We start from the raw sequence: 14,460 nt of genomic DNA on the forward strand, positions 1-14,460 counted from the left end.
GATTTTGAGAAACGAATGTAAAATTTCAATTCTGAAATTGCTGAAACAATAGCAGTGCTATACTTCATAGCAATTATTATATGAATCTCTTGAAACAAAATTAAAGGATGAAATAGTTTTGCAAAATTACTTTTACAGCGGTTAGCATCGACGATACTTAACATAAGAAAACATCGTGTGTTGACAAACAACCAAATGTTTCCCCTCATGCTTTCTGATGAAAATGAATTTACCCTATTGCGTGGTACTATTAGATTTCCTCTCATAATTGGAAATATATATTGAGAAATATTCGTGAAAGTTGGCGGACTTTTAGTGTCATTTTCATTTTGATTACTGTTCAAACATATTTGAACGTGTTTGATACAATAGATTTTATAAAATTCAGTTTCATTTGAGAAACTCTGAAAACTCATAAAGTTGGATGAAATATGTTGCATGCGTGAATTTAGGAAGTTAGAGAAATGTTTCAGTAAATTATAAACGTGACTTTCGTATATAGGGTATTTCTAAATTCCAACACCAGCACTGTTTTCGAAAACAGCTTTAGGTATGGAAAAAAGTTTCAGACAAATTAAGGAGGACATAAGATGATGGCAACAATTTAACCTTGGATGGTTGTTTGAAGATCATATGAACATCATCTTCAGCCCTTAAATAGAACCCCCGTATCTTATATCGTATATTCTTGTAGTCCTTGTCCAGATACTACTTGTATTTATTTTTTGTGCAAGTCGCTTCCAAGATATGAAGTTTCAAAGTTATCATATTGTCTGAATTCATATTATCCAAGGTGTACCGTGCGAAGGTTGCATGATCAGATTTACGCTACTTGTGTGTCAACTTTGAAACTTCATATCTTGGAAATGACTTGCACGAAAAACAAACATAGATAGTGTTTTGAAAACATCCCGACGTGGGCTACAGGAATATACAAGAAAAATTTTGAAGCTTTATTTAGGAAACTGAAGATGACGTTCGCGTGACCTTAAAACAGCTATCCAACGCGAAATTGTTGCCATCGTCTGATATCCCATTTAACCCCTTAGCTTACAATGACGTCACAGAAACGTGATAAATGTATCAGGCCAAACATGAATAGGACGCATCAGAGACATGATGTACTGACAGGCGAGACATAAACAAAACGATCTTATTGTTGTTTATGGCATGCATAGTTGGAAATTAAATCGTAAGGCAAAGGGTTAATATCCTACAATTTTTGTCTGATACATTTTTCTATATTTATAGCCGCTTCCGAAATATAAACGTGCGGTCAGACGTTAATTTTTCTTATAGATTTTGATTTTGATAGGAAATTGTTTAAAATGTCAACTACTCTGTACTTTCCCCGAAAATGGGGGAAGATCGTAACTTGAAGTTAAATACTTTGAAACTTTATTTCATGTGCAATGGGGCAAGAGCAGAATTATTAACAAATCTGCTATAAAATGCTTTTTCCTGCATTATGCAAGTACTCTATACTGCAAACAAGTACTCTTAGCTGAAATATAAAAGGGGATATAGTGAAACAAAACAAGGACACAAACATACTAAATGGAGAAATTTCGCTCATATTGTAATAAAATTAGCCTGTATACGCACTTGCCCCGTTTACGAACTTACCCCACTTCACCTTAATCTGGATGGCGCGATGGTCACGCTGCTCTGCTGTATTGGCGCATCGCAATAACTGAACGGTACGACGCACCATCATAGAACTCCACTGACAGCGACGCGCGTTTTATCGATCTATTTCCCTTGTAAAATGTAAACGAAAGTCATGCGTAACTTCGTTTGGTGTTTTCCGCAGCAGAAATGTCTACTCTATCATGTACCATGATTAGATTTTCGCCTAGACCCATAGTTCTTTAAATGAATTGAAAAGTATCAGGAAAAATTGCTGCGTTTTTGGTGTCTTTCTTACTTTGATCATTATTTAAACATTTTTAAATATTTACAATGTAAAAGCAATTTATATCGTTTTGTTTGGGAAAGCTCACTGATTTTTCTCTTGTAAAAGGCCACTAAATAACTGTTATGGTAAAAGCACAAAAAATTTCCAAAGTTGGAAATTTGTAATTTTCTTTAGCATTAACTTTCTCAAAAACTTTATGACCTAGAGACAAACGGTTTGCTGATTCAGCTCGCAAAAATCTATAAGAATTTCATAGTGGCGATTACGAAACTTGGTTGTTGTAGAGTGTAATTTTATTACTTAAAATAAATATATATTTTGCAATTCAAGACTCCGTTCTCAAATTTCATTTCTGCCGCTTATTATTTACTAACTTATGCGCATCATTACTCGCAAGGTTGAAGAGCATGCATAAATGCATGGGCAAACTTTTTTACAAATTCTCCTATTATATTATTGTATTTCTGAAGTATCTTACACACTTAAAACAGAATGGTTAATACACGTACTAACCTCTTCAAATTTGTAATATTTACAATGTGTTTGTAAAAATAACGATTTTTATTGTGCGCATCATTTTCTTATCCTCCTCTACTGGACTTACAAATGTCTTTATTATGCAGGGTGATTCGGAGCTGGTACAATCGGGAAAGAGGTGATTCTACGTAAAAAAAGTAAGCAAAAAATATAGAATAATGTTTTCTCATATTCACCTTCACTTTCGAGACTATTGTATTTAAAGATTAGTAATTTCTTTATAATACGAAAATGGAAATTTTATTTTATTTATAGTTTGCGCCTTCGTATTCCATGTTTTTTTCGCACGGATTTATAGAAACATGGATTGGCTTTTAACTGCAAATTAAATTAATTTTAAATTTTAACTACAAATTTAATAAATAACTATATAAATTCTTCATAACGAAGACATAGTTTTATGTTTGCACTATTGTAATAAAACTAACACTTCTTGAGATATTAAACGAAATACGTTTCTTATGCAATGTATAAACTATTTCAATCTTCTTAACATATATATCGATAGACAGAAAAAGTACGTGTCAAATAATTGTTTATGAATTACAAGACACATAAGTTTTTCAAAATAAACATTTCTTGCTTTCAGATGTTTCCATGTAACATCATTGTCTTTCAATCGTTCAAAAACTACTAACAGTATTTACAGATATACTCGTATAATTTTTTAAATACTAAAGTTGTTTTAGATTTGTTAAATAAATATCGCTTTGAATTTTTGTTAGTAAATGATGAAAATAATTAGATCAACATATATTTTATACTTCAGATAGAAATAACTAATTACTAAGAGATGCCATGACTTTTTAATTACGAGACCACATGAACATTTTCAGATTTTAATTAATTTATAACTTTTTCTTTTACGGATGTAGATTTTTACTATTTATCTACAGTCAGATAAGTATTATTATCAGACAATGTATATTTTGTCCTTCTGAGTAAATCTATTTAGTCATAATTTATAAATAAATGCATTTTTTTATATTATTTTTATTATTTTAATATATGAAAGTTCTTATGATTATTTTTCTCTGTTTTTGATTTGCTCAGTTTTATCAAGTTATAAAAATTTTATATTAATTTTTAGATGCGTTTCTTATGTGTCAAATTTTGGTACGTTTATCGACAAAATTAAGGTTAAAGGTTACATTATTTATTCAAAATACTTTACAACTTTGTGAAATTAATCGGAGGGATCGCTGACATTGATTTCCGTATTAAAACATTGATTACAAATGATGTTTGCATGTAATTTTAAACATTTACAGAACAAGCTACAAACTCGGCAGTCATCAATTTTATGGTGGCTAGTTGTAAAAGTGAATCTGCTGATTGCCTTTCTAGGAAGGGCTTTGAAAAATAATCCGCCGATAACTGCATATAAATTTCCATTTTCCAGAATTATTAAATAGGTAATTATTTTGCAATAAGTCAGCTATGTATTTCGTAGATACGCACAGCTAATGTAAAGTTAACTGCCTGGGGCATTTGCCAAACATCTTTCCATACTTTGGATGACTTCGAGAACAAGTAATCTGCACAGGAATTTGTGCTTATCCTACTTACACCTCATAAATCTCGGACTAATACAATACATTTCACTATTTTTTGAATTTCTTTTGTTAACGATACTGTTTATTTGCACTAACGTCATTTGCTATGGAGCATAACTTCACTTCAATTTTTCTAAATACATTTTTCAGTCGTTCATTCTCAAGTGAAGTGTTAATTTTATATCACTCTTCGACATTGCGAGTCATCACTTTGTATACATTGCTGACACTATGCGTTACTTTATTTACGGCTCGTTCGTTGATTTACTTTTGCTAGCGACTTTGACTGCTTTGGAATATGATCACGTGAAATTCTACGTAATGCATTCACACATTCAACGACAATACTATAAAACACCGCATAAAATCACACAAATTTGTGTTGTATGGTAGTCTTTTCTGTTTTCAAATAAGGCGTTAATGTTCACGGAAAGAAATATTCTTTTAAGAGTCATGTTACACTTGTAGAAATTAAAAATTATACCATGTGTTTTCAAAATGTGGAGGTTCAATCTAAAAACGAATCAATGTGACAAAAATAAGTAAATATATGGAATAAAATTTTCTAGTACATAGCTTCATTTTTAAGAAAATGAAATTTAGACATTTTTGAAGCATTTGTATAAAAGTTTGTTCACAGTGTAGAAAATGATAAAATAAACGAATTGTTTCTTAATTCTATAGTGAACAATTATTATAAGTCAGCAGATATCATTAATATCATTAAAATAAGTTTATTGCCTTATATTACTTTACTAGGTTTATTATTTATGTATGTTCTTATTATCGACTAAATTCATTGCATTAATTAGTATCTACATCAATAATGTTATGAAGAATGACTGATAACTAAGGTTACTTATATTAATGATTAGTTTAATACAATTATTTATTTCTTTAATTATATTCAGTAATTCTCAAATTGGTGAAAAGTTGCATTTATTACCTTATGTGCTGTAAACAAAATTTTGTTTATAAATACTAAGAAAGTGTTCAACCTCAGTTTTTTCGAAAATGACGTATGGAAAAATTATATTGTATGTTTTTGCCTTATTTTTTCATGTAAGTTCACCCATTTTTCAGTTGTACCTTCATTTCGAAAACACTCTATGTAATGGATGTTTTCAAACAGTTATTTATGTTTCAAGTGAAATATATCTACTCTTTAAGAAAGAAAATTTAACATAATACATAGATGTTACATGTACTGCTATTATATGGAAAAGAGGTATTATAATGGAATAGGCGATCAAACGTAACCTCAAACCAATTTTATCTTATAACTCATCGTTAGCCTAAAAAGTAGTACATCAAACTTCATCCCTCGACGTCAACCAGTATAGTTACAGACTAAATTTGGATTAGCGGCTTGAACTCTATTTTTCCAATGTAATGACTGACAACGGACTGTAGTAGTATCAATGATTGGATTTATTTGTTCAGTAACATTTATTAATTTTGAAAGTGCTGATGAATACTTCGATACTGTTCAAACTTAGTCCTGTTTAAAAATGAAATGACATACGAAAAAATTGTATCGTATATTTTTGCCATATTTGTTTGTGTAAACCCCTTTTCGGTTGTATGACCATTTCGAAAATACCCTGTAGAAAATACGCTCTGTCACACGCAACAAGAGTATAACACGCATAAAAGTATATATTTCCAAAAAATTTCTGAATAATTTAATTTACACAGGAAATAATTCACACAGAAGTGATATTTTTATTCTTTGTCAGTAATGTGTGGTGTTACCATTACGTTGCATAAACTCTAACATTCATTTCAGAAGAGTTCTGTAGAATTTTTTTACTGTTTCCTGTTCTAAACATTTCCATTTATTTTCAAAGCACGTTTTAGCTCATCTGCTGCTACATTTCCTGGAAGAATATTCTTGCCTTATTAATATTCCTCTACAATTCTTAGTACTGTTTAAATACAGAGATCTGCTGAGCCATCGTAAAACTTCTGTTGTTTTAGTCGCAGCAAAATTTGTATAATTTCTGCAGTGTGGATGCTGTATCATATAAAAACATGAGGTTATGCTGTTCAGTTTTATCGAAACGAACTTTACACTTGTTTGTCTTAAGCAATCTGTCCGAATCTGTTATATCGTCATCGATTTGTCTCCTTTGTAAATTAATTTTTTAATTTTAACTATTTCTGCTTATGTCGTCAAAATTACCTTTTTTAATTTATGCGCTAATGTGTTTGTCACCTTGAAAATTCTAGTTGTGTTTTTTTGCGACAATTCGTTGTTATACAATAATTTTGCTCTTAATAATTATTAATTGTGTTAATTTCTGTAACATTTATTAGAGAGTATTAGGACACAGAATCTTTTTTAAAATAAATTCCAGTTTTGGATAGGAAACAATTTCAGTGAGCAACAGAATTTTTAAAAATTTGTTCATCTAACCTAAGAGCCATTATAGTGGCCATTAACACCGGGCCATTATAGTGGCTTTCGCGGATACCATCTCCCTGTACCATGGTCCACTATAATGTCTTTCGCGAATGTTATCGTAGATTATACATGTACGAGGGTGGTCTGAAAAGTTTCCGACCTAACAAAGATACAAGACATTTTTTCATAAAATTTTTTGTTATTTTTCTACATAGTCTCCCTGTAACTCTACACACTGTTCCCAGCGATGCTCCCATCTCTCTAACCCGTCCAAATAGTACTTGGCGTTTTTCTCTGCAAAATAATTGTTCACGAAGGTGATTGCCTCCTCATTTGACGAATATCTCTGTCCTCCGAACGCAATTTTTAGATGAGGGAACAAAAAGAAGTCGCTTGTGGCTAGATCTGGTGAGTAAGGCGGATGGTCAAGCAGTTCAAACCGTAATTTGTGGATTTTCGCCATGCCAACCGCCGAGATGTAAGACAGCGCGTTGTCTTGGTGAAACAGGATTTTCCTTTTCTGCAAATGTGGCTGTTTTTCCGCAATTTCTGCCTTCAGCTTGTCAAGTAATAATGCGTAGTATGCGCCTGTAATGGTTTTTCCTTTTTGAAGATAATCGATTAAGATAACTCAATGACTATCCCAAAAAACAGTCGCTATCATTTTCCCAACCGAAAAAACAGTTTTTGCTTTTTTTGAAGCCGGTTCCCCCTTTGCAGTCCATTGTTTTGACTGTATTTTTGTTTCGGGCGTATAATAGTGTATCCAAGTTTCATCTATAGTAATTAATCGGCGCAAAACTCGGATTTATTGCGCGTAAACTGCGCCAACAGAGCGTTGGAAATGTTCATTCGAACACATTTTTGGTCTAACGTGAGCAAACGCGGCACCAACGCGCGGACAGCCTTGTCATGCCTAAATCTTGGTTTAATATGTGACAAACACTTTCTTTAGACATTTTCGTAACCTCTACTATCTCTCTCACTTCAATTCGGCGGTCGTCTAGCACCATTTGGTGAACTTTAGCGATGTTATCATCAGTAGTTGCAGTTTTTGGACGTCCCGAACGTTCACCGCCTTTCAAGCTCTCACGGCCACGTTAAAATTCAGCTGCTCAAAATTTCACTGTGGTAAATGATGGTGCAGAGTCCCCATACACAGAATCCAACTCATCTTTGATTTGCGTAGGCGTATTGCCTTTCAAAAACAAAAATTTAATGACAGCTCGATACTCAATTTTTTCCATTTTCACAAAAACACTCACATCGACTCACTCAAACGATTGTCAAATAACAACTGCGCGTCCAAAAAGGCTGAAACTTTGGTGTGTAACTGTCAAAAGGTGCACAACTACATTCACTAGCTTTTATTGACGAGTGCTCCTATCATCATGTTGAGGTCGGAAACTTTCAGACCATCCTTGTATAGTGCCGCTATAGTGGCTCCTTTACTGGCTCACTCGCTCACCGTTTCAATTCAATAATCGTTTTCATATGTTTTGATTCACACTTTTTGCCTCCATCACATTTTATAAGAGTATTAACAAATCCCACGAAAGTACATTACATGTAAATAAAAACTAACCCCAAGTTTAGGCCCCATGGGAGTACCTCTTAGCGCTAATAAAGGATGTTGGAAACATTTGGAAATTACATATTTTTTAAAATTTTTTAAAAAGTAAATTATCAAAGTTAAAGTATAATCATATCTTTGGGAAAAATTATAATTTAATCATCAAAAATCGTGTTCCAATGTACTCGCGTAAAGAACAGTATTGTCCATGTCACATTGTAGTACTACCTATATCATATATGTATGTACGTGTAATTCGCTTCGACTTCGCCGTACAGAGAAGCAGCGCCGGGTAAAGTTCAGCCGTGCCTAAGGGGTTAGACAATAGTGTACATTCATGTCTTTACTCTAGTCTTCACTGTTTCATGAGACTATACTGTATTGTGTATAAATCTTGGTTATTATCACACGCAAAATATTTTCTTTGATAATATAAACATAAACTGGTAGTAGGGATTGTTGTCTATCAACAATAATATTTTCTGTTTCTAAGATCACATTATTCTCGGAAAAAAATTGTCAAGCACAAAGGTATTACCACTCTATTCAGCCTATACTTCATTCTCCTATTTCTACTAATAGTCAATTTCCAAATATTCAGATGAGTTTACTTTAACTCTGCTTGCTATCGTAAAGAATTTTAGAAGTAAAGAAGAAAGTAAATTATCACACCCTAACCTTACAATAAATAGAGTGTTATACAGTGCTTGATGACACGTATATTTCAGAAATGTTAATTGCTTACGAAAGCACTTGCGATGCTCAATGCAAGTAATTCTAAAAATATGACCGTACGAGTATTTCAAAAGCGACACGTTTTATTAGTTAAATTTATGTATCGGAATATTCTGTTCATAGGAATACTGCAGAGTATTCTATTAGTTAAATTTGTATCACATATGGTACGCGGCACGTGATATACTGTAAGTCGAGATGAACGTGATATTCTTTGCAACGTACGTGGACATCACGCCTAAAAAGTGACCGTGTTAATGATAGCTTACTGGGTCGTAGCTAGTAGTCATTATGGTTTTTGTCCTCTGCTTTTTCTTGAGTAAACGAGACCTTAATGCGTTTCCAAATCTTAGGAAAGTAGCTAAAGGCGTTTCTGAACAAAACTGTTAACTCTAACATTATACTGAGCAGATAATGTTCCTGACTATGTATTTTTGAATAGATGTCTTGGAACTAAAGTAAATGTCTTAGTGGTTACGCGATTAAGAAAGCAGTTATGATAATTGCAATTTATTTTATATTTCGTCAATGTATAATAATAACTGAATACGTTTATCGGAAAGGATACAATTTCAAATAAAATAAGAATCTATATTTGTGGAAGAAAATGTTTTAAATTAATTAAAATCTGAAAATATTTATGTGATCCAGTAACTAGGCAGTATTCATGGTATGTTTCAGTTATTAATTATTACTTACTACTCTTATTATTAATTATTACTGGACTAAATTTTAAATATATATTAATTTGATTATTTTCATCTTTAATAAAAAAAATTAAAATGGTAATATTTTGTAGAATATATACATTGTTATTATTATTATTATATATTCTTAATATAATATTCTAAATATTAATTTACACATTAAATGTACAAATTTTCAAACTTATCGCTAGTGCCTACTGTTTCAAATCTATTTCATTAATTATCCGAACTGTCGTCCAAAACTATGCTTTTAGCATTAAAATCACCAGCCATGAAATATCATCGATATTATACTTAAGTCTAAATATCCAATCAGATCGTGAGTAAGCACTATGTTAAAATACGCTAACTTCGATATTGTCTACGTCCTGTAATGAAGCTAAGCACTTAATCCTCTGACTACTTGAGATAAACTTTTTCTTTGACGGATAATGTGATTTTTCATGTAGCTTGATAATGCTTCACCCTCTATTCTGTATTTCGCCCTACGGCAAGAGAAACATAAAGACAACCTTCATATCCATTATGATCACACTTAGTACATCTAAGAGCTGGTTGATTTTTCTGTTGCGCGATTTTAGAGTGTCCATGAAATCCATGAAATTGAGTGCACTCAATTCATCGATGCTTGATATGACATTTTCTAGCACGGTGTAAAGTATGTGCACGAAAGCAGCTGAATGAACACTATTACGTTAGACTATACTATAAGCTAAGTTCATACTACTGAAGAGCATTTACATCATGGTGGGGAGACCGATGGAGAGGCAATCATGGCTGCCGGCATGGAATGGCGGGGATTCCTGATTGCCGTCGAATGTCGTTCGACTATCTGACCTTGGCAAATCACTAGAGTAGGACGTGCCTTCCCACGTTAGTACTCGGACTTTGAGTTCATCTCTGGCACGTCAGAGCACTCCGGCATGAATTACAACTTGCTGATGCTAGTTTAGATGCTGACACTTTCGACACTGGAAGATGGATAGTTTTCCAATATGCATTAGCCGACAGATAACGTGCTGCCACTTAATATACCGATAGGAACACCCCTATCTCACGAGCTACGCACACACCACGCACTTCACACTGTAGGGACAAAAGATGTGTTTGCACTAAGCAAGCCAGCTCAAGCAAGTAACACTGGAGTGAGCAAGATAGCTTGCGAAGCTTGGCAGGCTTGAATGCCTTTTAACTGTGCGATATTACCATTAGTCGACAGATAATATATTGATTTCTGAAAGAGGATTTCTTGTGCTCGAGATATTATCTGTCGGCTGCTGTACGATCAACGAGAAATTTGAATAACCGTGCCGTCATACTGTCGTGTGAGAGTTGAATTAGGCGGTGGAACTTTTGGATTAACTTTGTTGAAGTTGGATTTCAACAGGTTCATTAGTTGTACATTTGAGAGTTGCAGGTCCAGGATCACTATTTTAATATCCCGGATGTTGAAGTTGCCTCTTATTCCCTTTATGATTCCCTTTGTGAGACGGATGTGTAGTATTAATATTCAAGCTTTTTATGATTATTCGGTGGTACGGAGTTTGTATAAATACAATGATTCTCATTATTGGTTTCTGTCACAGCGAATGCAATTTTAGGGATATTAAGAGAGTTTACTATATTAGTGATAGTCCGCTAATGGTGCAAATCGATAGCTGAAAAGTTCTTGTTTTTTTCTTGACGCTATCTTCAATATAGCATTTCCTTTGAATTTCACGTCACTTTCACCGGATAGCGGCTCGAATCGATTGGTGCCGCTATCAGGTTTCTCGTCAGGAAGTTGTTGGACCTACTGCGAGATATGTGTCTTTTTAAGACCTTCAATTTTCGGTCCGGAAGGGACTTGATTGTTATTTATTGTCTGCTACGTTTTCACTGGGTTGTGTTGAAATTCTCACTTCTTTTTAGACTGAAATAACTCTGCTCCTAGTAGGTTTCATATTGCTATTTTTTTTAGAAATTGTATGTAAAATTTACTCTGTTAGATCGTATGTTTGAATAAACATATTCATTAGAACGCTTAATCTACGTTTTTGGATAACATGCACCGCTTAATACTGCAAAAGTAGTCATCGATTCCAGTAAGGCCCGGGAAGTACGCAGATCAATATCGATACTCGACACGAATAAAACAATAATTTTTGTGTCAAATGCACTTTTTTTTCGACAAAGAGAAAATCGAAAAAAAAAGACTACAAAAAAAACATTGTTACGAGTCTTGTCTAGACTTACTTACTAGGCTCGTGTGATTGAAGTGTGTTATCCCTATGTATCTTAAGAGTGGAAAATTTTCCTTCTACCTCTGCTCCCTCAACAACATTAAGAACTCTACTACCCTCTTTTTGTCGTTCATAAAAATGAAGCTGAAGGAATAACGACGGAAGGAAGAATACACCATATCTTTTGAGATTGGATTTTTCTTATTTAGGCCTTATAGGCGTATTGGACGCGACGTCTAAAAAAATAGGCATTTGTTCAATGAGAAAGAGGGAGCACAAAAACAAGACACTATGATTACGGGCTTACTGAAATTACACTCTTTGATTGACAGCATTAGAGTTATTTGTTGAATTTATACAAGATGGGCATATATCGTTAATGTAAAAAGCAAGGATTGTCATTTGCAAAGTATTCATAGGCAACGGAATATTTGCTTACACAAGAGATCAGATTGTATTGTAAAGTAAGAATTACAATATATCGATAATAATACGAAGACTTGGCATTGCAATGTATTGTATATCTGAAAATAAATGAAACCGGCAGGCACCGGATAGTGAGATTCTTGCGTAAAGAAAATCTCAAAATATTTTAATTTTTCTGGCCATCAGAGTTACCTGTTAACAAATATTTTTTCATGCTTGGACCAAGTCCGTTCAAAATTGCCTTTGTCGCAAAACGGTTATCATAAGTTGTAAAACAAGGTTGGATGAAAACACGAAAATAGTAGGAGTAAATTTATTAAAACAGGTATTGGAAATTCATGAATTTTAGTTATAGTAATAAATGAATTTATTAAAAACAGAGGCACCCTGTATTTTAAGGACGCATATGAAATTTATCATTGTTGCAAAGTGCTAGATAGAATAAGAAAATTATACCAATTATATTTAACTGTAAAAAAGCTGTAATGCCCCTAAGGTATTGCACAGTAGTGCCGGCTAATGCCCGAAGGACCACTCAATAGCTGAATTGGAAAAAAATGAAAACCAAGCTGATTCTTGGAAAACTATTTATTTGCCTTAGTGTATGGTGTCGTGTATGGATGTTTAGTTGTGTGTGCGTGGAGTTTTTACTACAATCTGTCTGTGTTGTCTGAACTAACTAACTTTAACCAACTAATCTGGTTGACTATTAGGTCGAGTCGTAAGTAACTTCCGATGCAGCTAAATAGATTTTATTGTGTGTATGGTGAGATTATGAAGGTATAAGTCACCACGAATTGTTGAAGTCAAATTTAACTGGTCTGTTTTACCACATCCACCTTACTCCTCAGATCTTGCCCCGACAGACTACCACCTTTTCTGCTCCTTACAAAACTTTTTAAATGGAAAAACCTTCAATTCTGAAGAGCAAGTCAGGCAAGGCTGTTGAAAGCTTCTTCCAGTCCAAACCAACCACATTTTACAAGGAAGGAATTGATAAACTACCAGGAAAATGGGAGAAGGTTATAGAAAATAGTGGTGAATATATAATAAAATAATATAATTTTGTTGTTTAATGAGAACGAAATAAATGTCTGATAAAAAAACGGAAGTTACTTATGACTCGACCTAATATTTTTACTGAACTGCCGAACTGAAAAATATTCTTTTCTTTGTGACCTCCTCTTCCAGTGCGCCCTTAGCGCGCTTCCCTATGGAAGGGGAAGGCGAAAGCCAGTGAAAGTAGGACCCAAGGCGAAACTAAGGGCCCCAAGAGAAACTGTTTTTCGTCACGGAAACCCTTAGTTCCCGCCATAAATTATACCGTACTCTAACATTAACTACATTGAAATAAATTAATACATAAAATACAGAAAAGTTGCATGTGTTATCAATACAAAATCAAATGCTGGAAGAGCAAGACAACAAAAGTCAAACAACAGGATATCATTCTAAATTGATCCATAGACACGAGACTACTTCATTATGATCCAATTTCACTATTTATTCCCACAGGAATATCGGCGCTTCTGCATATTCTCTTTATGTGACCTTTAATTAAATTTTATCGCTTCTTCATAAAATCTGACCCCTTTAACATCATTATTTTTGAAATATTTGTGTCTGATGTATTGTTCAGAACTGAAAATAATGTATATGACTTCTCCTGTTCCCACATTTAATGTCTCTTCGTTACGTGATCCAATTAGTAGTTATAACCGCTTCGATACAACTCGGCCAAACGTCCGTATGCCATCATAAATAGTCGTTATAGCAGCTACACTAAATTCAGTTCAAATGCATGCTTTACAGATCTCTGCTCATGCCCAATATTTTTGCCAAACGTAACGGGGCTCCTGGGATGACTCGACCTACACATGATCGTCTGTTTGTTTGTCTGTACGCTATAAGCTGTGATTTTGGCATTTTTAATATGAAATTTTGAGTGTATATTATAAATTGTCTGCATAAATTTCGGTCGTGATCTGACGATAAGAATTTACAATTATTGACCTTGAACTGATAAAAAACGTGTTTTTATATTGTTTTTAATCAGTTTCGACTTGTACATAGAATCAGTGGGAACTAGGTTAAAAGCTTCATAACTCATAATTCAAAATAATACTTGTAGGAATAGAATTTTATAAACTATCCTTCCTTTATTAAGAGAACACAACAGAGAAGACAACAAGAACAAATAATGACTAACGTATTCAACTATAAATCATAAATTGTAAATCGTAAAATCAAACCATTCGTATTTTGCCGTTTCGTCACGTTATGTTCGTTGAAATCCCGTGTTTATATTGAATCCCTATTATTACTTTTTCCCGTTCGCTAGCAACCATTTCGCATAGCATTTCATACTTTAACATTCAT

The 14,460-nt window shown here is 33.4% G+C and overlaps 1 protein-coding gene across 2 annotated transcripts in view; it reads left to right on the forward strand.

Annotated features, from left to right (window-relative positions):
• Nucleotides 1-14,460, forward strand: part of LOC100878605 (uncharacterized) — a 352,447-nt gene that overhangs the window by 134,876 nt on the left and 203,111 nt on the right. Inside the window, exon 2 of one of the 2 annotated variants that reach the window (XM_076530210.1) lies at nt 2,542-2,592. The exons of the other annotated variant lie outside the window; for it this stretch is intronic. The gene's annotated coding sequence lies outside the window, so the exon portion shown is untranslated. The remainder of the gene's footprint in view (nt 1-2,541; nt 2,593-14,460) is intronic. 2 annotated transcript variants of the gene reach the window in all.

The sequence above is a fragment of the Megachile rotundata genome, chromosome 3 (assembly GCF_050947335.1).
Source record: "Megachile rotundata isolate GNS110a chromosome 3, iyMegRotu1, whole genome shotgun sequence".
NCBI lineage: Eukaryota > Metazoa > Arthropoda > Insecta > Hymenoptera > Megachilidae > Megachile > Megachile rotundata.